This window comes from Drosophila albomicans, chromosome X, assembly GCF_009650485.2.
Source record: "Drosophila albomicans strain 15112-1751.03 chromosome X, ASM965048v2, whole genome shotgun sequence".
Taxonomy (NCBI): Eukaryota; Metazoa; Arthropoda; class Insecta; order Diptera; family Drosophilidae; genus Drosophila; species Drosophila albomicans.
In genome coordinates, this window is record NC_047627.2 from 21135523 (window position 1) to 21160867 (window position 25345).

Consider the following 25345-nt stretch of genomic DNA (forward strand, 5'->3'; position numbering starts at 1 on the left):
ACTGCATTTAACACATATTCAAAATATACCATAAAGTGCAAAATATACCAGATTGTCAGCCCGTTCAAAAGTAATTCTTTAATCACTTTTACAATTTTGATCTGCTCGCAATCAAAATTTTCAGAAATCACAAAGACTATACTTATTAAAAGTTCAAACATTTCAGTAAGGCGAAACAATAACAATTTAAGAAGACCAATATTAAACACAATAAATATATCATTGAATTGCAAATAGTTGCTACTCACATTTCCACTTGAGTATAATAACAATCGACTTGAAGCATTTAAAGCTCAACACTCTGAAGATGAAGGATTTCGTAATTCCTTTGGCTCGAATTGTTTTGTTATTTATTTGCACTCTTTTGCGCTTGGCTTAGTTGCTGTGCTTTAGCATCGACTTAAAGTTGTCAGCTAAATCGTCCTGGGAGCAGCTTTTGACTTTATTTTTACCTATGCCAAACCGCTTACCCACACACCTTACTACTATTTTCACCACCTCACCCCCTCACCCCGCATAGCAAACATCTTTCTCTATCTCGGCTGTTGATCCATACTTTGTAGTTGTTGCAGTTGTTGTGGCTGCTTTGTCTAGCGACAATTGAAAGCTCTAAGGCACTTCGCGAAAAGCAAAAAAAAAAAAGTGGAGGAAAAATGAAGCAGAAGAAGACGCAGCAGAAACAAAGCAGACGAAGACGAAAAGTACAAGATGAAGAAGCAGCGGCATCTATGAAATAGAAAAGACAAGCGCCAAACGAAGCGCTTGTTGAGCGTGAGAGGGAGACGAAGTTGAAAGCACAAGTTTGCGAAAGCCATAAACAAATGCTGCAATCAGAGTGAGAGAGAAAGGGTGAGGGATAGATAGAGACAGAGAGAGATGGAGCATTGCAGTGCGTTGTTGTTTGCTCTGCAACTTGCATTGTAATGACCACGAGAGACGAGACGAGAATGACAAAGAGGGGGAAGAACTGCGAGCGGATTTTGAGATAGCGCCTGGGAATATATAGGAATACGGAATACGAAATACAGAATAGGAATAGGAATAGGAATAGGAATAGGAATAGCAATGAAAATGCGAATGCGAATGTGAGTGTGAGTGTGAGTGAGAACGGGAAACCGGGAGTAAACTGTAATACCGAGCACGCTGCCTTTGCAATATTTCTTGTTCCACACACAACACACACACAACACACACATACAACACACACACACAAACATACACACAGAGTAGAGCAGAACACAACACAAGAACTTGAGTTGTTTGTTTTTGCTTTGTCGTTCGTGTGTTGACACATTTTTAGTAAAACATGCCTTAGAGTGTGTGTGTGTGTGTGTGTGTGTATTCCACGATGTGTGTCATATATGCACATGGAAGTGCATGTGTGTGTGTGTGTGTCCATGTGGTGTATGCGGATCTGCTGGTGTGCAAAACCGGAAATTGCAAATGCAACAAGATGTTCTGCGGGAGTTGCCACATTGTTTCAGCTAGCCACACTCACGCACACACAACCACACTCATACACACACACACACACACACACACACATACACAACTGCAAACTACAACAAGAGTTGCTCTTAAACATAACCATGGAAATTCAGACATTCTCTGCGCACTTTGCGAGAAACGTCGCTAACAAAAGCAAATTTTTAAGCACTCGCATAGCTGGCTTAAAAAATGCATTAATTAAATTCAAGAAATTAGCAGCTATACTTCAATAAGAAAACATATAAAAATACAAATTTTCTCTTACTTTAAACTTAAAGTATAAAATAAAAAAAAAGTATCTAACAAAAGTCAATTCAAATTAGTAAATAAACTTAAATAAGAGAACATTAAAAAATAAAAGAATGACTTTTATTCTCAACTTTAAGTATACAAATTTGGAAAAAAAAGGATCGAAAAAAAGCAGAGATGAAAATAAATTAATAAAATTCAACTCAAATTAGGAAATTTAAAAAGAAAAAATAAAAAATTAAGCCCAACATAAAAATTAAAAAAAAAGTAACAAATTTAATTGTTCCGATGCCTTGACCATAAACGAAATTGAACTCAAATAATCAATTTTACTGAAACCTTAAATTTAAAATTTACGTATAAAGAACGGAAATATTTCAAACAAAAGCAGATTTATAAGCACTTGAATTAAATTCAATTTAAATGAGCAGCTAAAGGTTACTATGTATAATAAGAGAACATCTAACAAATTTAAGCATAGACTTTTCTTTTAAGCCAACAGAGACAAATTAAAATGAAAGTTGCAAAAATCCTTTAAGTAACTATTGCTGAACAAATTAGCAGCTTTAATTCATGTGGGTAAACGAAAACTTTTAACGCTTTCGATAAATCAATGGGTTGCTTTAACAGAACTATTCTTCAGCTGACCAAATCTAAAGTTTCTTGACATTCGGATAGACAGTTAAAAAGTTGTCGCAATGCAAGTCAAGTTAGTTGCGAGTTTAAATATAAAATGGTTTCAAAGCAATTTCACTTTTTTTTATCGATGTTTCTTGATGAGCACAAAATTCTACCTAAAACTGAGAAATTGCTTAAAGAACGTTATACTAAAAAAATGTGATAATTTTAATACAAAGCTAATTTTGTGCAATTGATTTTTTATGCTACTTTTAATTGTGAGGAAACTTTAACAGTAGAATTCTTGTGTCTCTGATAAAACTAAAGTGAGCAAACTTTTAAGGCATAAATTTCTATATATTTCACCAAATTAAAAACTGAATTTTGTTAGACCTGCATAAAATGATACATTTCTATAAATTTTATAAACTTAAGGATTACAATTTTGACGAAAACTTGAATAACATTTTAAGAAATACATAATATATCAAAAGTTTCATAAGCTTGAACAAATTTCAAATTTAATCTAAAATATGTTACAAGAAAAATATCATAAGACTAAACACATTACAATCATAACTTGGCTTAAAAATAAAATGTGATCAACTCAAAATTGTATAAGTATAATCTAGAAAATAAAAAAGTATATCAAAAATATCAAAAGTATACAAAAATGACAATGATAACTTGGCTTAAAAGTCAAAATATGATATATCAAAAAAAATTGCGCTTCTAAAATTTGAATTTTTTATATTGCAAAATTCCATTGCTTTTAATTGAATACAAATTAGCTTGAAGTTTGCAAAATTGAGCACGAATTCAATTTTGTGCATTGATCTGAATTTGAAAGTGCCGCTACAAAAAAAAAAAATTGATACGAAAATATTTCTCTTCACTTGAGTGCGAGAGATTTTGTAGTTGCATTTGATCGAAATACGTGGAGGAAAGTTGATTTCTCTAGCGCAAAACTCGGCTTTGTTCATTGAGTTTGCTTTTGGCAGCGAATATTTGCAGAATAATTGCATTATTGTTGCGTTTTTTTTAATTAAACATTGTTACAGTGGGCTAAAGTGGTAAAAGCACGTGCACCAAAAAAAATAGAAAATAATTCTGCTTGCATTGCAAAATATATAACATAGTTGAGAGCAGCAGCAACACGTTTGCCATGCAGCAAACAAGAGTGGGATATGTTGGCAACCCTGGAGCAGACTCCCCCGTCCCCCCGTCCTCCCTCCATCTCTGTACAGCTCCGTCGTCGTCGCGACTTTGCAGGTCGTTGGCCATCCGCGTGAACATGTTCTCACTGTCGTGGCACACGATGTTGTTGCCCGTTTGCCCTCGGAGGCGCCCCGCGGGCAGCAACTGCATCAACAACTTTTTAACCAACTTGGCAGCCAGGCTAACAAGACCGCAGCGACAGAGCTACAGAGAGAAGGAGAGAGAGAGAATGAAAATGAGGATGAGACCGAGTAACGAGGAACGAGAATGTGCTGCGAGATGCTGAGGTTGAGGTTGAGGTTGCTGTTCATGTTGATGTCGAGACGAGGTGAAGGCAGAGGAGATGGCGAAGCAAACTAACTAACTCAACGCTTGCCACTTGTAATGCACCGTTATTGTTGCAAATGTGGCAAGAGAGAGAGAGACAGAGAGAGGCAATAGTGTAAAAAGAGTTTTGCTTTGTCCGCGAAATAATTTAATTTAATTTTTTATTTGCTGTATTTCACTACTAGTTCTATTCTTTTTTTTTTTTTGTTTTTTGGGTGAGTGTTGCGCTTTGCCATTTGCGCGAAAAACTTCAACTGCAGCTGCAGAGATTTTTGGCCAGCGTTAATGCAACATCTCCACTCAACGGGGGGCATCACATTGTTGTTGTTGTTGTCGTTGAGTTACCACACATAGAGTATATAGTATAGTCTATATATATGAAGAGAGTATATATCCTCGTTGTCTCGTTGTGAGCTGTCGCCTATCCTTAGTTGTTTTGGCTTGCTGTTGCTGCTGATGAACGCTTTATGGCGTCGCGGTCGAAGCATTTTAGTCTGCTCGTGTGTCTGCCAAGTTTTTATGCCATGCAGTGCAGCTAAATAGTTGGCAACTTTTTTATGTTATTTATTCCCCTCCCCTCTCCACCATCCTCCTTCCCCTCATGCTGCTGTAAATTGCACACAAATTGGCAGCGCTTTTTACGGCTCTTGTTGCTCTCGCTGCTGCCTTTGACAACTTCTCGCCCAAAACTTTTCTGATTGGCCACTGGCTTTTTAATAAAAACTCATTTTAATAAAACTAAAACAATCATTTTATTTTTGCTCTATTTTTGTTCTTTTTTTGTGCTTTTAATTTTTACTGTCTTTTTTCTTTTAACTTTTTTCTTTGCTCGTTTTTATTTTTTTGTTGTTGTTACATTTTCTTGCTTCCGTTCATTGCTTTGGCAACAGCTGCATTAAAATTAAGTGTGCTCGCGGTTTGACTTTTCTATTGTTTTATCATCCATATCTTTTCATTCGCTTTCCATTTTAGTTACGGCCAAAGTTGTTGCCCAATTTGCAATTAATTTCATGCTATTCTCATATTATATCATTATTTCATTTAACTTGAACTCTTTTTTATTTAGCCAAGCTTTATTTATAAATTTACCCAATTCAAATTAACTAAATGAATATTAAATTAATATTTTCATTCGTGATTTATATATAATCTATTAAATACTCTCTTAAAGATTGCATCACTTACCGGCCAAAGTTCAACTGCACTTAGCTTCATATTTTTCTGGCTAAGTGGAAATTCAAAATGACAAAAAATTAGTTTTCACAAAATACTCACTTATTGGCCACACCCACAACTGAAATTTTGCACTTAGTGGCACATTTTTTTCTGGAAAATATATAAAGATAAACAACCCAATTGAAATATATTTTGCTGTAGTTAAAATGCATTCGCATATCAGCCAATTTCGCTTGATGCCGCTAAGCGAGTTATAGTTGCAATTATGTTAAACTCAGAAATACAAACAGAGGAAACTCGTAAACACATGCTGCAGTGGAATTGCTTTCGCCTCAAGTCAATTCTAGTTGATGCTGCTAAGCGAGATAGAGTTGCAATTATGTTAATATGTTAACAAGTCATTTCTAGTTGATGCCGCTAAGCGAGATAGAGTTGCATTTATGTTAATAAGTCAATTCTAGTCGATGCCGCTAAGCGAGAGAAAAGAGTTGCAATTATGTTAATATGTTAACAAGTCATTTCTAGTTGATGCCGCTAAGCGAGATAGAGTTGCAATTATGTTAATATGTTAACAAGTCATTTCTAGTTGATGCCGCTAGGCGAGATAGAGTTGCAATTATGTTAATATGTTAACAAGTAATTTCTAGTTGATGCCGCTAAGCGAGATAGAGTTGCAATTATGTTAATATGTTAACAAGTCATTTCTAGTTGATGCCGCTAAGTGAGATAGAATTGCAATTATGTTAATATGTTAACAAGTCATTTCTAGTTGATGCCGCTAAGCGAGATAGAGTTGCAATTATGTTAATATGTTAACAAGTAATTTCTAGTTGATGTCGGTAAGCGAGATAGAGTTGCAATTATGTTAATATGTTGCTTAAAGGTATTTAAAAATGAAATATATAACCAGATGAAGCTCATAATCATATGAACACATGATGTAGCTAAAGTATTTCCACATATCAGCCAATTCCTGTTGATGCCGCTAAACGAGTTATAGTTGTAATTATGTGAATATGCGCAAACAGTTAATGAAACATTTGTGAAAGGTTTCGAAGGTTCATTTCTTCAGTATATTTGAAAGTAGTAGGCGATTTTCACCTCTCTAATCAAATGAAATTCATGTTTCATAAGATTCTCGTTTCAATGCGAATTTTGATGCACGAAAGTGGCATCGTTAAGTGGTTCGTCTAAGTTATGTTATGTTCGGTTGTTGTTGCGCTGCATTTTGTAAAAGCATCTCTTTCGTTTTAGGGTTATTGCATTAGGATCTTATTTTGTTGTTGGCATAATTTGTTGTGCATGATAAGCCACATGCCACCACATGCTACTTGCCACTTGCTACTTGCTACTTGCAACTTGGTGCTTGCTTCTTGCCACTTGTCGTTTTTCATATGCAGCAGCAAACAGCAAGCAGCACTCTTGCTTTTTCTTACGACATTAATTGAATCTGCTCACAAACCCACTTACAAAGCGAGCAAACGCAGGAGTATGCAAAAATATGTTATAAATGTATATATATATATATGTATATGTCTGTGTATATATATTCTCACAAACTACTAAACATATGTACTTTGTGTGTGTGCGACTCGATGTGGAGTATTCGAGCTGTATCATGAGCTCTGATCCCGGGCAACCAGGTCGGAATGCAGCTGAGGTTGCTTTTGCTCGTTTCTTGCATTTCAAGGCACGTACTAAGCACACACACACACACACACATAGAGTGTGAAAATTCAAACTCACACACACATGCAGTTTTCAATAAGAGGCTCTGAATGGTCGACTCTCCTCTTTCCTCCCCAAGCTTGCACTTGTTTATCATTTATTACTGCAGTTATAAAATCCTTTTTGCCTCCCCATTTTTTTTCTTGATTTTTTCTCTGTTTGCTCATGTGCATTGCAGTTGCATATCTTCTATTTATTTTATATTTTTGCATATTTCATTATGGATGCCAGCGATATGAGTAAATACATCTCTGTGTTTGTTCGTTTGTATGTTTCTATGTTTGTTTGTGTGTTTGTTTGTTTGTGTATATTATTCATTTTTCGCTGACACTTTTTGCCACCTCGCTGCTAGGCGCAAAGGCTACAAATGAAATAAAACACGACGACGACAGACAGTAGTTGTTGGAAGAAAGAAAGAACTCGGCAAATTTCTATTTCTCGAATATGCCGATACCCTAGAAATGCAGCTAAGCCCATCGAATGCTCAGGCTTAGGGCATTAAAAACATGTGTCCGTCCACCTTCTTTAAAGAAAAGTAAAAGATGTGGAAGTCTATGACAGTTTTGTCATTTGCACATTCACAATTGTAATGCTCAAATAAATTCGTTATACATTTGTGACACTCTGAAATTTGCTTCAAAATTTAATAGAATGAAAAGTTTATAGTTAAGAGACAAGCAAAAACGATTTTTTTCATTATTTTTCTTTTATTACAACGAATACACTCTCTTGTTGTTTTATTATTCTTTATTTCTTTTGTATAGTAATAATAAATAAAAATTTTTGTGGCAAATAAATTGGATTTTAGAATCAATAATAAAGAAACAGCTATCTAAAGAAGTGTCTTAATTTACTTATATAACTTAAAGATGGCAATTATTGAAAATAAAAATTATAAGGTTTTATATAATTTTATTACTATTTATAGTAGATTACTTTAATTAAATTTGTGAATGCGAACTAAAAACAGAGCAGCAACATAATGAAAATTAAGAAGAGAACATATTATACATATAATTTAGATGTAATTTAACTAAAAATGATTTAGTTTATGATGAGCGACAAGTAATAAAAATTAGACAAACAGAAAATTAGATTTAGGCACTCATTTATAACATAGGAAAGTCGAATAAGCGGAACAAAAAATAAAAAAATGCAATTTATTAGGTAAATAACATATATGTATATATGTATATCTACTATTAGTTAAAGAATTAGGTTTATGCTGCTTAAGTTAAAAAGTATAGAAAAATGAAAAGTCAACTAACTGAAGCAATTCCCAATTATAAAAATAAATACAACATTTGTTGTGCTATTTATATATGATTTTTATTAGTTGAATAAATAAGAAATAAAGTGCTCAACAAAGTATTAAATTAATTTACTTATATAAAGGAAAGTCAAAAAAGCAGAGCAAATATGAGATCATAATTTTAGGCTATTTATGTATGATTTAATTAAAAAATAATTATTACAGTGTTTTATACAGTAATACATCATTTCACTTCTATAAATGAAAATCAAATAATAAACATGAAATAATATAAATAAATAAGACAATTTTTAGGCTCTTTACTTATGATTTTTATGTATGAAATAAATAATAAATTTTTAAAGTCAACATAAAATAGAAAGTATTTGTTTAGGCTTTTTATTAGTTAAAGGAATAATAAATAAAGTGATAAATAAAGTATTGAATTAATTGACTTATAAAAATGTCAGTCAACTTGGATGGGAAAATGCAGCAAATAAAATGAATAATTAAATCGACTAGTAAATTTTAATATTTATATATTATATGTAAGTATTTATTTTGTAAGTTCCATTATCTATGACATTTAGATTCGAGAAATAGCGTATACGCCGCGTCGACTGCAAATTGATTGTCAAAGAGCATTCACTATAAGAAGTAGACAGCGGCTTGTGAAGAAGTCCAAGTGTCTGTCTCTATGCCCCAAAAGGTGGCAAAGTCGCGTCGCTGACTTCTGCTAGCATACAAACAAATGCACTTATGTGTGTGTGAGTGTGTGTGTGTTAGTGTGTGTGAGTGTGTCTCATAATATGTCATTTCTTGTTGTTGCTGCTGCTGGGTGATAAAGTTCATTTACCTTTTGTCGTTTATCTAAATACTGCTGCAGCTGCTGCAGTGGCAAATGTGTGTAATTGTCTATATTCTGTTTTACGCTCCCACACACACACACACCCACACACACACACACAGACAGACAGTGCTCTCATGCAGGCGCTAACTTTGTTTGTTTGTTTGCTTGCATTTGGTTCTGCTTGAGTTGAAATGCTTCACGACATCGTCGTCTGACAGACTCTCTACAACTGTATGTATGTGTGTATGTGTGCGTGTGTGTATCTGCTTATGTATGCGTGTGTGACATTAGAGCAGCAGGTCATTCCTGTCTATCATAGCAAGCGGATTGTGAACTTGACTAAGCCACAAAGTCAAAGCTCTCTCTCTCTCTCTCTACCATAAAAATAAATATATTCAAATATATATTCTTGCATTTATTATTTATTTTATGCTTTTGCAACAAATAATTAACAGACAGTCTGGCGTCTAAATATTTGCTATCGATTGCCTTTTAAATAATAGTTTTGTGCAATCTAATAGCTTGGCATTTACACACTCTGGATAATTGATTAACAACGATGCAGATTGTAATAATATTTTTGTGTATTGACTTTGACTTTGCCAATTATTTTTAATAACAAACTTCAATCAAAATGTCATAAGGAATTTCAACTTTTCTTCTTCTACAATAAATTTTCATGATTGAAATGTGAAGCTGCAGCTTAGCACAAAAATATAAAAGAAAAGAAAACACGATGACATCAAATGAAATATAAAATGTGAAAAGCGTAAGTTATTAAAATGTGAATTCAAGCAGAAATTCGATAGAGAAATGAAGAACTATTTGTGGGCCAAAATCACTTTGATTGGATTTACATTTTACATTTTGCAATTAGCATGCCAAACACACACACACACACACACACACAAACGTATGGTAATTAAAACCACAATCGCAATCAACATCAAAAAACGACTTCAGCTTTCAGTTATCGCATTGTGCTGTCATCGGAATTTCGTTTTAATTCCATTCACCACATGCTCTCTCTCTCTCTCTTAATTAAACTTAATTTCCATTCAATTCGCAGTTCTCTTCTATTTTTTTTTTTTTTAATCTGTGTGCAGTAAAAAATATAATTAAAATAAAAATTAGAAAACAACTGTAAATTGCATTACTAATTTCAATGCAACCACAAGCACAAAACCAAATCAAAACCGATTTAGTTGAAGTAAAAGTGTGTAAACGATTAAACGCGTTTCATTTTGGCTCTTTCTCTGCAATTCTTGGCCGCATTCGCATTGCAAGCAATCAATGCAATGCCGCACTTTGCTGCACAGTGGAACCAGATTCGTAACAAATGTTTCTTAATTGCTTTTACTTAAGGAATTTACTTTGTAACTAAGCAGACATCGTCTTCGATTGCTGTTAAAATAGAAAAGTACATTCTACAATAATAAGGCACTCGGTATTTTAGTAGTTTTGCGGTATAATATTTGGTATATTTTAAGAATATAAATGCAATGTGTTGCTTGTATTCCAAATGAATAACAATCGCAATCAAATTCTCAGGAATCATTTAAAAATCATTGAAGTTATTATAGTGCAATCTGGTCTTACTTATGTTGACTATCTGGTATATTTTGACGAAATATGACCTTCGGTATATTTTTGTATGTCTTAAGAATAATACCAAGTATGGACTTCAGTATATATTAGTATTATTTGGTATATTTTAAGAATATTAATGCACTGGAATATGATTTCTGAGATTTTGATTGCTATCGAATACAAATTGTAGAAGTTATTCTACTGCAATCTGGTCTTACTTACGTTGAATATATAGTATATTTTGAGCTCTATGGTATATTTCGAATGTAGTAATTCATCGATATACGATATATTGGATATTGAATATCCAAGTATGGAGTTCAGTATATTGAGTATTATTTGGTATATTTTAAGAATAATTCCGCACTCACAAATGAGAACATTCGACTGTAGCTTTCTTACTTGTATTATTTCGTGATTAATTTATATCATATTTATATTATTATATTAATATTATTATTATTTTATTTTTCTATTTTTTTTAATATATATTTATTTCCAAATAAGTTCTTTAACAACTAAATTGGCATAATTTCTGATTACGAAAATGTATTTTATTTTTTATTTATTTAACTTCTTTAATTTTAGATAACTGTTTTGGTTACCATTTACCTTTAACTTTTCTTTATGATTTGCTATTTGTTTGTGCGCATCTTAGTTGCATGCAATTTACTTTTCATTTAAATTTTTCGTCATTTTCCAACTGAGTTTAGCCGCAGTTTGTGTCGCTGTCACGCCATCATCAATCGTTACGATTGTTCTTCCTCCAGTCTACTTCTTCTTCTTCTTATGCTGCTGCTGCTTCTGATTCTGCCTCGTCTTCTACTACTTGTATCCATATACTCTACACTCTCTCTCGTCCTCTCTTCTTCACTCTGGCACTTTCTGTGTACAGCGGCGGCGGCGGCTCACGATTTGGTGCACCCAATCGACCCATAAACCTAGTTATTTACTTAGAAGCGCCTTTTAACATTTTTATTCCGATTTTTTGCTCTTGTTGTTGCTGTATTTTTTTTCTCTCGTTTTGTTCTCCTGTTCTCCGCATTTTCTTCTTTCGTTTCGCCTGTTTTTAGTAGCACGCCAAGTCAAGCTATCGCCGAACCGCTTTTTGCATTAAATCAACGCCGTCAACAATAACACTACGTAACAGCTAAAAACAAAAAACAGAGAAAACGAAATAAGCGAATCTATGTGTTGCCAAAAACCTACTTTCCCTGATTCAATCGAAAGAGAGAGAAAGATAGAGAGAGAGACAGAGAGGCCACAGATGTCGGAAATCTACTTTAAAAGCTACTTTCTTTCCGCAAAATCGTTTTGTTTGTCTTGTTTACTTTTATTTCGTTAGCATTCTTGGTATTATGCAAACAGACTTCAATATCTTGAAAATCGGGTACCAAAAACTAATTATTTCAATTTTTGAAACTAAGAAAGTATTGATGAGAATATTTAAGTAACGAATTGATTGTGAAACCATTTTTTTTTGTCATTCAAATATATTTATGAAATTTGAAATTTCATTAGTGAATTTCATGTTAGTAATCTAAATATTTAAGCCAAAGTAAAACTTATGCAAAACTTAATTTTAGAAGGAAATCGATCATTACGAATTATGCTGCTAAAGATCATATTTATATTTTCCATATTTATAGAATAAATAAAATTACAATTGAAATAATGAAATTCTAAAAATCGAACACAAATTCAAGTATTAAACAAATTTAAAATCAGGCAACATTTTCAAAATAAAAAAATGTTATTCTATAAATAACTAAAGAAATCAGATGTACAACTATGATTTAAGGATTGTCAAGCACAAGCAAACAATTTGAAATTGTAAATATAACGATAAAGTACATCAATTTATAAATTGCAAAAATGATTTCTCCATTACCATTAAATCAACTGATATTTTTAATGACGCAAACTTAACATTTTTATGAACATCTTATGAAATCAAGATTTTTATCAAAGTTTTCTAAATTGGAAATTTTGTTCACTCAGGTTAACTTAATAATATGATTGGCAGCCAATTGCAAGAGTCAATCTCAATCATGGTTTTAAAATAGAGCATTTAATGAAAGCCCTTCCATACTTTAAATTATCATTGAAAAAGTGAATCTCTAAAATTTATACATTTTAATGTGCAATATTTATAATAATACATAATGATCTTTAAATGTTTCAAATTTAGTTCACTCAAGCAAATATAAGTATTTGTTTTCTTATTGAAAAAGTGAAGATAGGAACTATTTTGATTAATAAAAGATTTTATTTTAAGCCTGCAATGTTTCACTTCACAAAATATTAATACAATGTTTGGCAGCCAATATCGTGTACTCCTTTAAATAAATAATACTGAAATGTATATATTTGAAATGAAAATATTTGAGAAAGCAAAAATGAAATGTTTGTTGCGTAGTGTAATCAACAACACGGCGCCAAACAGAGCGAAAAAATGGCGAGAATGACATGGAGATAAGGCAAGAGTATTTGCTCATCTCCCAAAGGGGGCTGAAAGAGGGACGTAACACAATGTGCCATGAAAAAGGGGGAACAGGCTGGCGATGATCCCATTCCAGGCAGAAAAACTGTGTGTGTGTGTGCCTCACCTGACTGCAGTGAAACCAATTTCAATTGCAATTCGAACTCTCTCTCTCTCCCTCTTTCTCTACAATACGAGAATTCGTTTCAATTTGTTGCAGTCGCCGCCCATCGTAACCGCAATAAAGCAGAGGGTGGCCATGTTGCACCCAAGAATTGATTCGCGGTGCAGCAGGTACGATGACTGTATGTGTGTGTGTGTGTACATGCAAATAAGGTCAACGTGCGCTGCTGCAGTTGCAGTTTTCCTCCTCTCTCACTCTTTCTTTGCTCCCTCCCTTTGCAATAGGCTTACAAGTAAGTTCACTTCACATCGCTTTGCCTAACTCACATTTCCCAACAGAGCGAGAGTCAGACGAAGCAAAAACCCAAACGCCAGAGAGTTAGAGTTACATTTTGAGGCAGCGCGTCAGAAAGTATTCAACACTGCAACACGGGGCGTATGAGTAATGGGAATTGGAGTGCAACGCAGAGTGAGTCTGGAATTCAGGCGGCGGCTTTCCTCTCAAGCTCTCCTCTCCTTCCCCCTCACTCTCTCTCTCTCTCTCTGTCTCTCCCTTATGTGTTTGCTCTGTGCATCTGCAACTTGAATATCGCATCTGAATCCGATATTACCAAAAGGCAGGCGAATCATGTAGCAAATCTTGTAGAGCAAAATTTGTACATGATTTGTTCGTTGGTTTTCTTCGATTAACGAATCATTCTTAATGCCTACTTAATGCACTCTTTGAATGTGAATGAATTGAACCATGATTAAGAAACAAATTTAAAAAGTAATACATTTATTGCTCATTGCATGTTATACAAAATATATTCATAAAATTGCAAGCCGGTCTAAGTTGGCTGATAATATGCCATATCTTGTTCTCTATGGTATATTTTGAATGAAGTACAATATTTATATACCAAATAAAGCCTTTACTGCATATAAGTATTTTTTTAGTATTTAAATTTTGGTATAATTTGATTTTATAAAAAAGGGAGACAATCTGGTATATTTTATACACAATGCGACAATTTTTATGTAGTACTATATCGATATACCAAATGTATAATTCAGTATATTTTTAAATTTTTAGTACATTTTCGGTATATTTTAGAATATGGTTTTATTCAAAATGGGTAGCGGGTTTCTCACGCAATTTTGGTTGTCTAATAACTTATTAGTATTTTTGCAGTATATTTTCGACATACTTGTACAATATGACTTTATTAAAAATGCTTAGTGGGTATATTAAAAAAAAGAGAGACAATCTGGTATATTTTATACACAAAGTGACAATTTTATGTAGTACTATATCGATATACCAAATGTATAATTCAGTATTTTTTTAAATTTTCAGTATATTTTTGGTATATTTGCTGAATATGGTTTTATTCAAAATGGGTAGCGGGTTTCTCACGCAATTTTGGTTTTCTAATAACTTATTAGTATTTTTGCAGTATATTTTCGACATACTTGTACAATATGACTTTATTAAAAAATTAAAAAAAGTACTAATAAATAATTTTAAAAAAATATATTCAATTGATAGTTTTGGCTATTTAAAAATATAAAAAAATATTTAAAAAAGTGCGATAAAGTTATTTGGAACTAAAAATATATAAATATATGATTTAGTAATTTCAAATAAGAAAATATATCGATTCAGTTTATAAAATGGATCTAGAATGGTTAAAGTTGCATTGATGAGTTTTCTTTTTAATTGTGGAGTTGTTAAATATTTAATAGCAGCTGCAACTATACGAGTAATTTGTTAATGATAACATCTAACTTTCTTAAGTGCGAATAAATCTGAATGTGCTTTGAGCAAAAGACTTTTAATACTTATCATAATTCATAAGCTGCCCGTCTTGCGTTTTAGCATAGAGAGTGGAAATTATTGCACCTTTTGTGTGTGTGGGTGTGTGTGTGTGTGTTGAGGATAATTAATTCCCTCGCTGTTTAGTCGCCCTCGGTGTTCACTCTACTTGAATGATTAATTGTGGCCTGATTTGAATATGCTTGGAGACCGCGAAAACACGCGGAGTAAAAGTAGAGGGCAAAATGCGAATAGATTAGCGATGTTAATAGAGGTGAATTTGCAATCTAGTGCAAAACGTTTAAGACAAAATCAACAGCAAACAAGAATGAATGGGCGAAGAGGGAGAGTGGAGAGGGGAGAGGGGAAGGCGCAACGTGGCCAATCAATAAAACTCGTTCAATTGCTGTTACCCAAACGCAATACAACAATATTCGCTCCACTACCCTTCACCCTGCTACAGAATATGCCACACACACACACACAAACACACATTCACACACACACACACACACACACACATACATACATAATTCCAATGTTTTTGGCCCTATTCATCGTTCAGCGCTGCGTACTTGCAACGCTTTGCTGCTGATATTTTGCATGCCACGCTTTGCTGCTGTTGTCTGCTTTGTTTAGTTCCCGTTGCTGCACAAAACTCTTGCTGTTGTTGTTGTTGTTGCAGTTGTTGTTGTTGTTGTTGCTGTTATTTTACCCGATTTGCGAGTATTGAAAATGGGGCAACTGGCAACTGGCAACTGGCAACGACGTCAACAACGTCTACGGCTAATTGATTTTATGAAAATGAAATGGCTAAAATGCGCTCTATTTAGCAACAACAATGAGTGCGAGCAAGAGCGAGAAGCAGCGGGAAAGAGAGAGAGAGAGAGCGAGAGAGAGGGAGAGAGAAAGTTGAATCACGATTGCGAGTGGGAAGCAGAGTGAGAGAAAGAAGTCAACGAAAAAAGGGAATGAATGGCAGCTTGTTACCGTGATGAGCGAGCAAGAGTGAGAGAGAGAGAGAGGGTGGGAAACTGCGCTGAATTCGCTTCGTTTCAATCAATTAAGCGCCAATAATTAATTCAATTGATTTCAATTCATTCGCCATCACGACCAAACACAGCCACGAGCCGCAGAGCCACGGAGCCATCTCTCGACTCTCGACTCGACTCGACTGCCACAAAGCCATGCCCCGCGAACGCCAATAACGCCTTCACCACGCCCACGCCCCCTCTACGCCTACCATCTTGCCAACGACATTAAAATGTTGCGGCTCTTCTTTCGACATCGTCGTCGTCTGTGCTGATGTCTAGCGCCATTTGGATTTCAAACGCCATTAATTCACTTTAAAATTTATGGCCTACAAATTGCCGACGTTCTGCTCATTTCGATTTACCTCCCCTGCCTGCCCCCCTCCTTCCCTTCCCTTCGCTTTTGCCCCTTCCTAGCCGCTGAACTAACTGAGGTTAGCATTTTCCGATTAATTTGTAGCAATTTTTCATGGGCTAGAGGACTTCTATTTATTATTTCTAGAGGTTACTTCCAAATGTCCCTCACTGTGTGTATATTTGTGTGTGTGTAGCGAGTGTGTGTGTGTGTGTGTGTGTTTTTTGTGGTGTGTGTGTGTGTGTGTGTGTGTTTGTATGCAGATTTTGGTCTGCGGCATTTTAATGACAGCAACAGCTGCTGTGCTCGCTCTTCAAAAGTCCAAAGCGAATAACAAAAAAAAAAAAAAAAAACGTAGCCATAGAGAAAGAATGAAAAGTAAAAGAGAGTGAGAGAGGGGGAAGAAGAGGGGGGGATGGTCAGAGGAAACAGGTCGGAATAAATTAAGTATTGGCTAGGATCACACAAGTCCTGCTTATGATTGAAATTAGAACTCATTTGGGTCATTAATGAATTGAGACTTCGAGCTGCGAGCTTTGAATTTTATATTGAATTTCGTATACAACGAATACAGTATTTGGCATTCAGTATAGTATAAAGTATATACCACAGTGTAAAGGAAATAATTGAAGCATGCTTGCGATTGTTCTCACTGACAGCAATTGACATTACGCTGATGCTCACAACGTTGTCATAACGAAGTGTTTGAAGAACACTTTAAAGAGCGTAATTGATAATTTGATAATTCAATAAAATTACATTTAGAACACGTAAGATAATTTCATAGTAAAGAAAACGAGCTTTGTTTGGTTACAGACAACTGACGTATACGTTATATATGCATTATTCATACTTAGCAAAAAATTGCGTATACGCTTAAGTAATTTATATTCTCAATAGAACACTAAAGTGTATCATTAAAAATATATCAACAAGCTCTACATACAAACTTAAATTATTATCGCTATTTTATTAAAAAAAAGTAAAACTGAAAAATTACGTATACGTTAAGTTTGTGCTCATATTTTTCTTGTTAGTCAAAATATTACACACATTTCATGCCACTAGAAAGTAATTATTTGATTTAATATTTAGCACATTAGTTAAATTACGTATACGTTATATGTGAATACCTCATACTTGGCAAAAAATTGCGTATACGTTAAATTATGTGTAAATAGTATATAATCATTTCAAAATGTTTCAATTCAACATGCTCTACATACAAATTTCAATTATTATAACTTTTAATTCAAGCAAATTATTGTTTCTCTGAGAAATCATGTATACGTTAAATTACATTTTTGAGTTTTTAAAGATAACATATTTATTTTTTCTGCTACTAAACGTTAATTATTGTTATCGATTGGCACAATCTGTGCTTTTATAAGAACTAGTCAAATTACGTATACGTTCAATATGTTAAAACTGAAATTTTGTAGTTGAATATTACATTCAACAGAATGGTATAAACGCGCATCTTCAAAAGTATTTTATAAATTTTTTATTTACTATTAATGCTTACTGTAAAAAATGCAAAATATTCATACAAATTACGTATACGTTATTTTTCAGAACATTTGAATAAATCAAGAATTAATTGAAGTAGATGCTAAAAGTGATTTTTATTTATATTCAAAAAGCTTAGTATTAACACCGTGACACTAGTTTTTCCAATTGAATCTTGAATATAATAGTTATGCGTAAATATGTGCTTTTAATTATAAAGGCAAAAGTTGAAGATGTAATTAATTTGTTACTTGCGTCGAATATAAATTGAAGAGTCCACATCCCACATGCAGTTAGCGTAACGCAATTGAGGGCAACACTCTTCAGTTGAAGCTAGAGTTTCAGTTACAGTTTCGGTATTTCAGGGGTGTAATGAGTTTTTGAAGAGTCCATAAATTATTAGCGGGGCCTGGCCGTGATTATATGGTAGAGGAGAAGAAGAAGTAGAAGGAGGGGGGAGAAAGAGAAAGAGAAAGAGAAGAAGGAGGAGAAGCGGGCTTTCACTACACGCATCTACAGTTGTTACGTTATATCTTACGTTTCCTGTTTGTGCCTTGCTTTACGCTTGCACCACTACGAACAAGAAGAAGAGAAGAGAAGAGGAGAAGAGAATGCTCCGCTAGGGGGCGCTACTTTTAAACAATTTCACACTGCAAAATCATAAATTACGCCATTTAAGTGGGTCAAATGGAGGAATTTGTGCGGAAGGCGCTTCACAACGGCCCCAAAAAAGCAAAACGGAGACGGGAGGCAAAGCCAAGACGTCAGTGCTTTACTAAGGGTTGCCACACTGCCAGGGATGGAGAGAGAGAGAGAGAGGAGAAAGAAGAGGAAGAAGGGTTGTTGTCGATGCGGCTGCTTTCCATGTTACTGGGTCACTGCAGGCACACAAATTGCGGTGAAACGTTGACGCCGCCGCATCAAGAAGAGGAAAGACACTGTGAGGGGCAACGACTTGGCTGCGACTCGGGCAAATATGTGTGTACAGTCAGTCAGTCAGTCAGTCAGTCAGTCAGTCTCTCAATATAAATGAGCAACGAACGACGCTCCTCACGTTGGGCAAAAGTCAAATAAGCCGCAATAAAAATAAACCGAAGCGAGCCAAAGTGAAGCGACGTCATCGTTGGCTTTTGCAGATGCACCAAAAACACAAAACTCGTAGCAATTACTCTATGAAGAAGGGAGGCGGAGGATGGAGGGGGCGTGGCTAGAACTATTGCAACGACCTTGTCAGCAGTTTGTGTTCTTTCTGCTTTTTTTTTTTTTTTTTGTTTTTTGCGCTTTGCGTTGACAATTTTTGTGGCAGTGCAACAACAACTCCAATACGTTGTGTTATAACTAATCAATAATGCACAATTTGTTGTTGTCTCTCTTGTTGTTGTTGTTGTTCTGGTTGTTGTTTTGTGTTACCCGTCGCAACTGAATGCGAGGAGGGAAACACATTTGTGCAGTTGCTGGGGCTTCCTTTTGGCCCCAAAAGCGGGGCTTCACTTCAATTTGCCCGCAAATGTGGCAACTTCAGTGTTGCATGTCATGTCACATGTGACACACACACACACACCAACACACACACACACACATACACCTCTCTCCCTTCTTCTTCTTCTTTTTTTTTGCAGCACTTTACGCCCTTGAACTAAAAATCGAATGACCACTTTATTTAGTTAGTTAGGAGAAGCAATTGCTGGCAGGAAATAGCAACTGCAATTGGCTATTTGGCTATTTGGAATTGATGGGGGGGGGGGGAGGGGGAGGAAAGGGAATTTCCAATGAAATACTTGCAACCTCTCTCTTGCTCTTGCTCTCCTCCTCTTTCTTCTTCTCCTGTGTCACTTTCACTTTGCGCAATTCCATTTCCATTTCATTTTAGTTACGGATTTGAATTTGTATTTGAATTTTGTCTTTTCGGGGTCTGACATTTGCCTAGTTCAGGATTAAATACGCCAAGCGAATTGTTTGCCTTGTTCTCTCCCCCTTTCTTTCTCTCTCTCTCTCTCTCTGTACACTCTATTGTCTTGTCATCATAACAATGCAGCGCATTCTGGCCACATTTCATTTGCGAGTGTAATTTTTAAATATTCCAAATGTGTCGCGCTCTCTTTCGCTCAAAGTCAAAGTCTGTTGGTCGAACGACTTTTAGCTTGACTTTGTCTTCCTCTCTCTTTCTCTTTTGTGGCGCCACCTCGCGGGCCAGCACAACCGCATAACCAGTCACGTTTCCCCCCCTCTCCACGTTTCGCTTGCCACATTACAACAACCCATCGCTCACTACGTTCCTTCCGCTCTGCTGCGAGCTTCGAGCTGCGAGCTTCGAGCTGGCATTCACTTTTACTATTGTTATTATTATCGCAGTTGTAGTCCTCATTGCTGTTGCTGTTGTTGCTGTTGTTGCTGTTGTTGCTGTTGTTGAGCCAGGATCTAGGTCGCTTTTTGAATATATTGTTTGTATCTAAGATTAGTGCGCCAGATATCAGTTTTATATAGAGCCATACACAATACACACAATATCATTTGCATATCAGTGACTCACCGACTCACTGCGATTGCCACTGCGACAGATAGCGAGTGGAACAACAACAACAACTACAACAACTACAACAACTACAATAACTACAACATCAACTACAACTAGAACAAATACACCGAACAAGAGCAAGTTGAACAATTCGTTTGCCTTTGTCGTCGAAATTTGAGACCACATTAAAGTCTCGAGTCTTCTATTCTCTCTCACGGCCATTGTAAAGCACATGAATTATGAATGAAAAGCCAAACGAGTTCAAACATTTATGCGAGAAGCAGTTAACAATAGTTGAAGTAACAACAAATTAGCCAAACGATTTATCTAAAAAGATCTCAAATGATTTGTTACATTCAGAGGGGAGAAATAAAAAAAGTTTTGGAATATTTAATTTCAAATTTTGTTTATTTATCATCCACAATGATAAATATCATTGTTGGAAATTCAGTAAAATAATGCTTGATATTTGTAAATTTGTATTCAATCAAATATTACACCATAATTTTGCATTCATTATAAACATTTTTGCAGTTTAACAGATATTTCTTAATTATCTATTTACTTTGACTTGATAAAAAGGAAAAATACTTATCGACAACTGAATTAAATCAAACTTGTTGAGCAAACATGAAGCATATTTTTTTTTGGTCTTTAAGAAATTTTTATATTTTTTTTGGTGTATACAATTTAAATGATTTCATACAATTTAATTGTAATAAGCGAATCATTTCTGAGTTGGCTTTGCACTGTTTTAAATTACAATAACTGATGAGAGGTATCGAATTGACAAATGAAGTTTTAAGCGAATGGAAGTCGCAGTCAAATTGGCAATTGCCTCGCAATGAGTTTCGTTTGGGTTTCGTTCTATGCAGTAAAGCAAAGGAGCAACTAAAACTACGACAACAACAACAACAACAAAAGCAGCAGCAACATAAAATCAAATTACAAACTAATATTACTCACAGTGCGTTTACTTTTCCGTCTCGTTAGTTTTCACTGTCAATTGGCAAAACGAGAAAGCGAAATGAGAATGGACCAAGCGAAGCCATCAAAAATTTTGTATGCCAAAGATGCTAAGCGGGGTAACTTCAGCGGGGCGAGGGGCGGAATCGGGGAGGGGGGCAACTGAGAGAAAATTGCAGTAATAGCAAAAGTGGCGGAAATCTAACAGACAAAGGCGAAAAAGCTAAAGCAGAAGCAGAAGCCAAGGGGAAAGTCAAAGAAGCAGAACGCAACAAACTCACAAAGACTGATGTGTATATAAAGTATGTGTGTGTGTGTGTGTGTGTGTGTGTGTGTGTGTGTACGGAGTGTGTGTGTGTGTGGGAGTTTTTGTATGACCAGCAAACAATGCGAAATATAGCATAACCAGAAATTGTGTCACCGTCATCGATTTAAGCCAAATAACTTGGGCACGACTTTGGTTTCAGCAGCTGAAGCAGCAGCGTCGAGCATTGATTTAGTGATGGGCTCCCATCCCCATCCCCATCCCCATTACCATTCCCTTCCCCATCCCCTACCCATTCCCATCAGCAAAAGGCGTGGGCAGTTAAAGTCTGGAGAGGGGGAAGGGACAAGGGACATGGACAGCGATTTTGCTGGAAAAGTGACTAAACATCTTTTGAAAAACCATCACGATTTTACCAAACATTCTGGCAAAAGTTTTTGGTAACTAACAAAAGTAAGCAAATTCATTTTGAGATATATATTTTGTATATAACTATAAAAACTATCAAATTACTATAATATTTTAATTTGGTATTATATATTTTCAATGAAATAGTATACCAAAAATAATCTTCTTGGTATTGATGAGAAATTAAAATTCACTTCACTTGGGTAAAATGAAATCAATACGACAAATTTTAATTTACAGCATTATTTAAAGTTTATGGCTTATTATTTTCAAGTTTGTCTTGTAATTTAATTATAATATTCACAATCGTTTTAGAACAATTGAAACCAAAGCGTAAAAGAAACAAAATCATATTAACAAAAGTTGAATTCATAAATTTTGTTTACTTTCTTACATTTTGAAAACTTTCTGTATTGGTATATCGGTATAATCGTAATCTTCTGATATTGAAATGTTATACTGGGTTTCTCATAGTCGAGCACACTCAAGTTTAGCTTTTTAACTTGTTACAAAAATATATGCTGTTAACAATTTATTTGTTTATCACTAAAATACAATTAAAATCTCATTAAGTGCATACGAATAATTTTTTCCTTTTTAATAATTAGCTTAATAGACTGAATAATATCATTCATTTATGTTTACTTCATTTTAAAATTATTATACAATTTTGTAACAATTTAAAATAATATTTATGTAATAAAACAAATTTGTTTACTTTCAAATTTTTAAGTAAGTAAAGGCAATAATATTTACTACTTATAAAGAATCTTTTTCTGCTTTTCGCTAAGATATTAGCAAAACATTTCATGTAATGAAACTAAAAAATTGTTTCAAGCAGTTTAGAGCTTCCCCAAAATGAAACTGACAAAGACAATGTGAATTTTCTTGGCTAATATGTTTGCATATTGTAGAAAGTGTGTGAGGCACTTGCTGTTATGAATTTGCGCGTCTTAATGATATCGGTTTGCTGCTGCAGAAGACGACGTGGAAAAATCATCTATACGCCACGTTGTCGTTGTCGTTGGCTTAGACAACAGTCCGTGGCTTATCTGTTGTTATTTTGTGATGTTGTTGTTGCTGTTGTTGTTGTAGTTGTTAATGTTGCGCGATGTTGCGCCTTGTGCCATAATCGCTAGCGCCATAAAATACGCATTGTTTATGCGACGTAATTGGACACCACCGCCTGAACCACCGCACTATCAACAGCCCAGCACCGTCATCGTCATCGTCAGCGTCAGCGTCATCATCATCCCCAACACAGTCTGCAGTTGGATGTGAGAAACGTCGCTGTTTGACGTCGTCGCCACACGTTTGCGTTTGGTGGACATCATCGACGCTTTTCGCTTTGGCCCATATCCAATGCCATTAAAAGCGTCCATTGAGCGATGAGCACAAAGCAGTTCCTCCTCTTCCTCTCCAAAACGGATTCAGAGAGCAGCAGCAACATTTTTTTTGTGTTTTGTGTTGTGCGCTAATCCATCGCGTATTTTATGCTGCTGACTTGGCGAGCTGCCGAAAAAAAAAAAAAAAAATAAATAAAAACCAAACCAAAATTCACATTCAACAATCGCGACGCTGACCCAGCTTACTATGACTTCCAAAAACTTTTTTCTTTCTCTGTTTTTTTTTTTTTTTTTTTTTTTTTTTGGAACAAAAATGAGGGCGACGACGACGTCAACGCAAACTTGGCTCATATAACATGCTTGTGCTCGCACATCAGCTTATGTAAATAGCTTATCAAAACAAGAGTAAAACCCACAGCACAGAACAGAGAACAAAAAAATAACACAAAAATCAGAGAAGAGAACACATAAAAATATCTCTATATGGTTGAAGGGGAAGGGGAAGGAGAACGGGAAACCGAAACGAAACTTGGCAAACAAGTTTTGCGGGGGAAAAATTTGCAAAAAAAAAAAATTGGGAGAGAGAAAATTTTGAAGCGCTTTTCGCTTTAGTTTATGATGCAACATCATTTTTGCCAAATAATTTCGTTGAACAAACTTTTCTGGCCACACGAGCACACACTAATCTCTGTCCATGTGTGCAAGTGTGTGTGTGTGGGTGTGTTTGCATGTGTTTGTAGTCACAAAACTCGGTGAAAATTTAAATTAAAATTCTGCAAACTTTTAACTCGTGTATTTTTGCGCAAACACTGCGCATAATTTTGCGCAAATCTTTGACAAATATTTTCACATGCTAATTTCACGTGTGTGTGCCAGAGTCTTTCCCTCTCGCTCCCTCTCTCTTTCTCCCTCTCTCTTTCTATCCCGCTTACCTCCTCTCTAATACTGCCTCCCTCTTACTTATTTGTCTGCTTGGCTGCGTCCCAAATACCAAAGGTACACGAAAGTTTTGCCTCTTCAACAGCCTATCTCTAAGGCAGGATCAAGAGCGAGAACGTTGCCGAGCAAGACAGAGATAGAGATAGAAAGTGAGCTTAGCAAATGGACCAAAGGATTTATTGTGGCATAATCAAATTCCGTTGTTGTGACTCGCAAGACAAAGTAAGAAAATTGTCAGCATGCCTCAAGTTTTCCATGCCACAAATACTTGAGCCAATCATTGTTCAATCCGTGGCCGTAGGAGGTGTGGGCGTGGCCGCAACTATTCTTGAATTAGGCAGACATTCCTCCGCCGGTTTTTTTTTCGGAGGAGATGCAAAAGATGAAAACTGATTTGGTTGAGAAACAAAACGTGTAACGCCAAAAACTGGGCCAAAAGCATTGCTCGACCAGCCAGACGGCAGCTGGCTGCATGCCACGCCCCCTTTTCGCCGCATGGCACGTTGTTAAAAGTTTTCGCAGCTAGCCATTTTTCTCTTCTATATAGTATACTTAACCCCTTGCAGCCTCAGCCAGGCATCAAAGTGCATGCCTCATGCTGAACATTTAAATGCGCCAAGTTTAGTTTCGTTGGGTTTCTTCTTTTTTCTCTGAATTTTTGAGCATATCTTGCATAAACTTTCAAAGATGAACGGGGGCAAGCCCAGTGGCAAAAGAGTGAAGCCAGACTGCGGCAGCAACGTCTTGGATAATCTTGTATTCCATCCATTGTTGAGCGATAGCGAGGGGGGAAGTTGAAGGGGCTGCTCAGATGTTTTCGCAAATTGAAAAGAATAATGCGGAATTAACATGCTAGACATTTGCCAGAGTCTATGGTGCATCTATGAGAAGAGTTGAGAGCAGAGGGAGAAGGAGAAGGAGAAGGAGAAGGAGTGAGCGAGAGGGAAAAGGCCAAAGTGCCAGACACCATTTGTTATTCAACTCTTGAGCCTCTGTTGAGATTTACTAAATACATTTCATTAACTTTTATGTGCGTCACTTTTTAACATCAATACTTCAATATGAACTTTAACTTTAATATTAGCTTTAGCTTTGCGGATATTTATTAATAA

General features: G+C 35.3%; 1 protein-coding gene across 7 annotated transcripts in view; it reads left to right on the top strand.

Annotated features, from left to right (window-relative positions):
* The window catches only part of LOC117577937 (putative uncharacterized protein DDB_G0280331), a 106464-nt gene that overhangs the window by 81007 nt on the left and 112 nt on the right, over positions 1-25345 (top strand). The gene's annotated exons all lie outside the window — the stretch shown is intronic.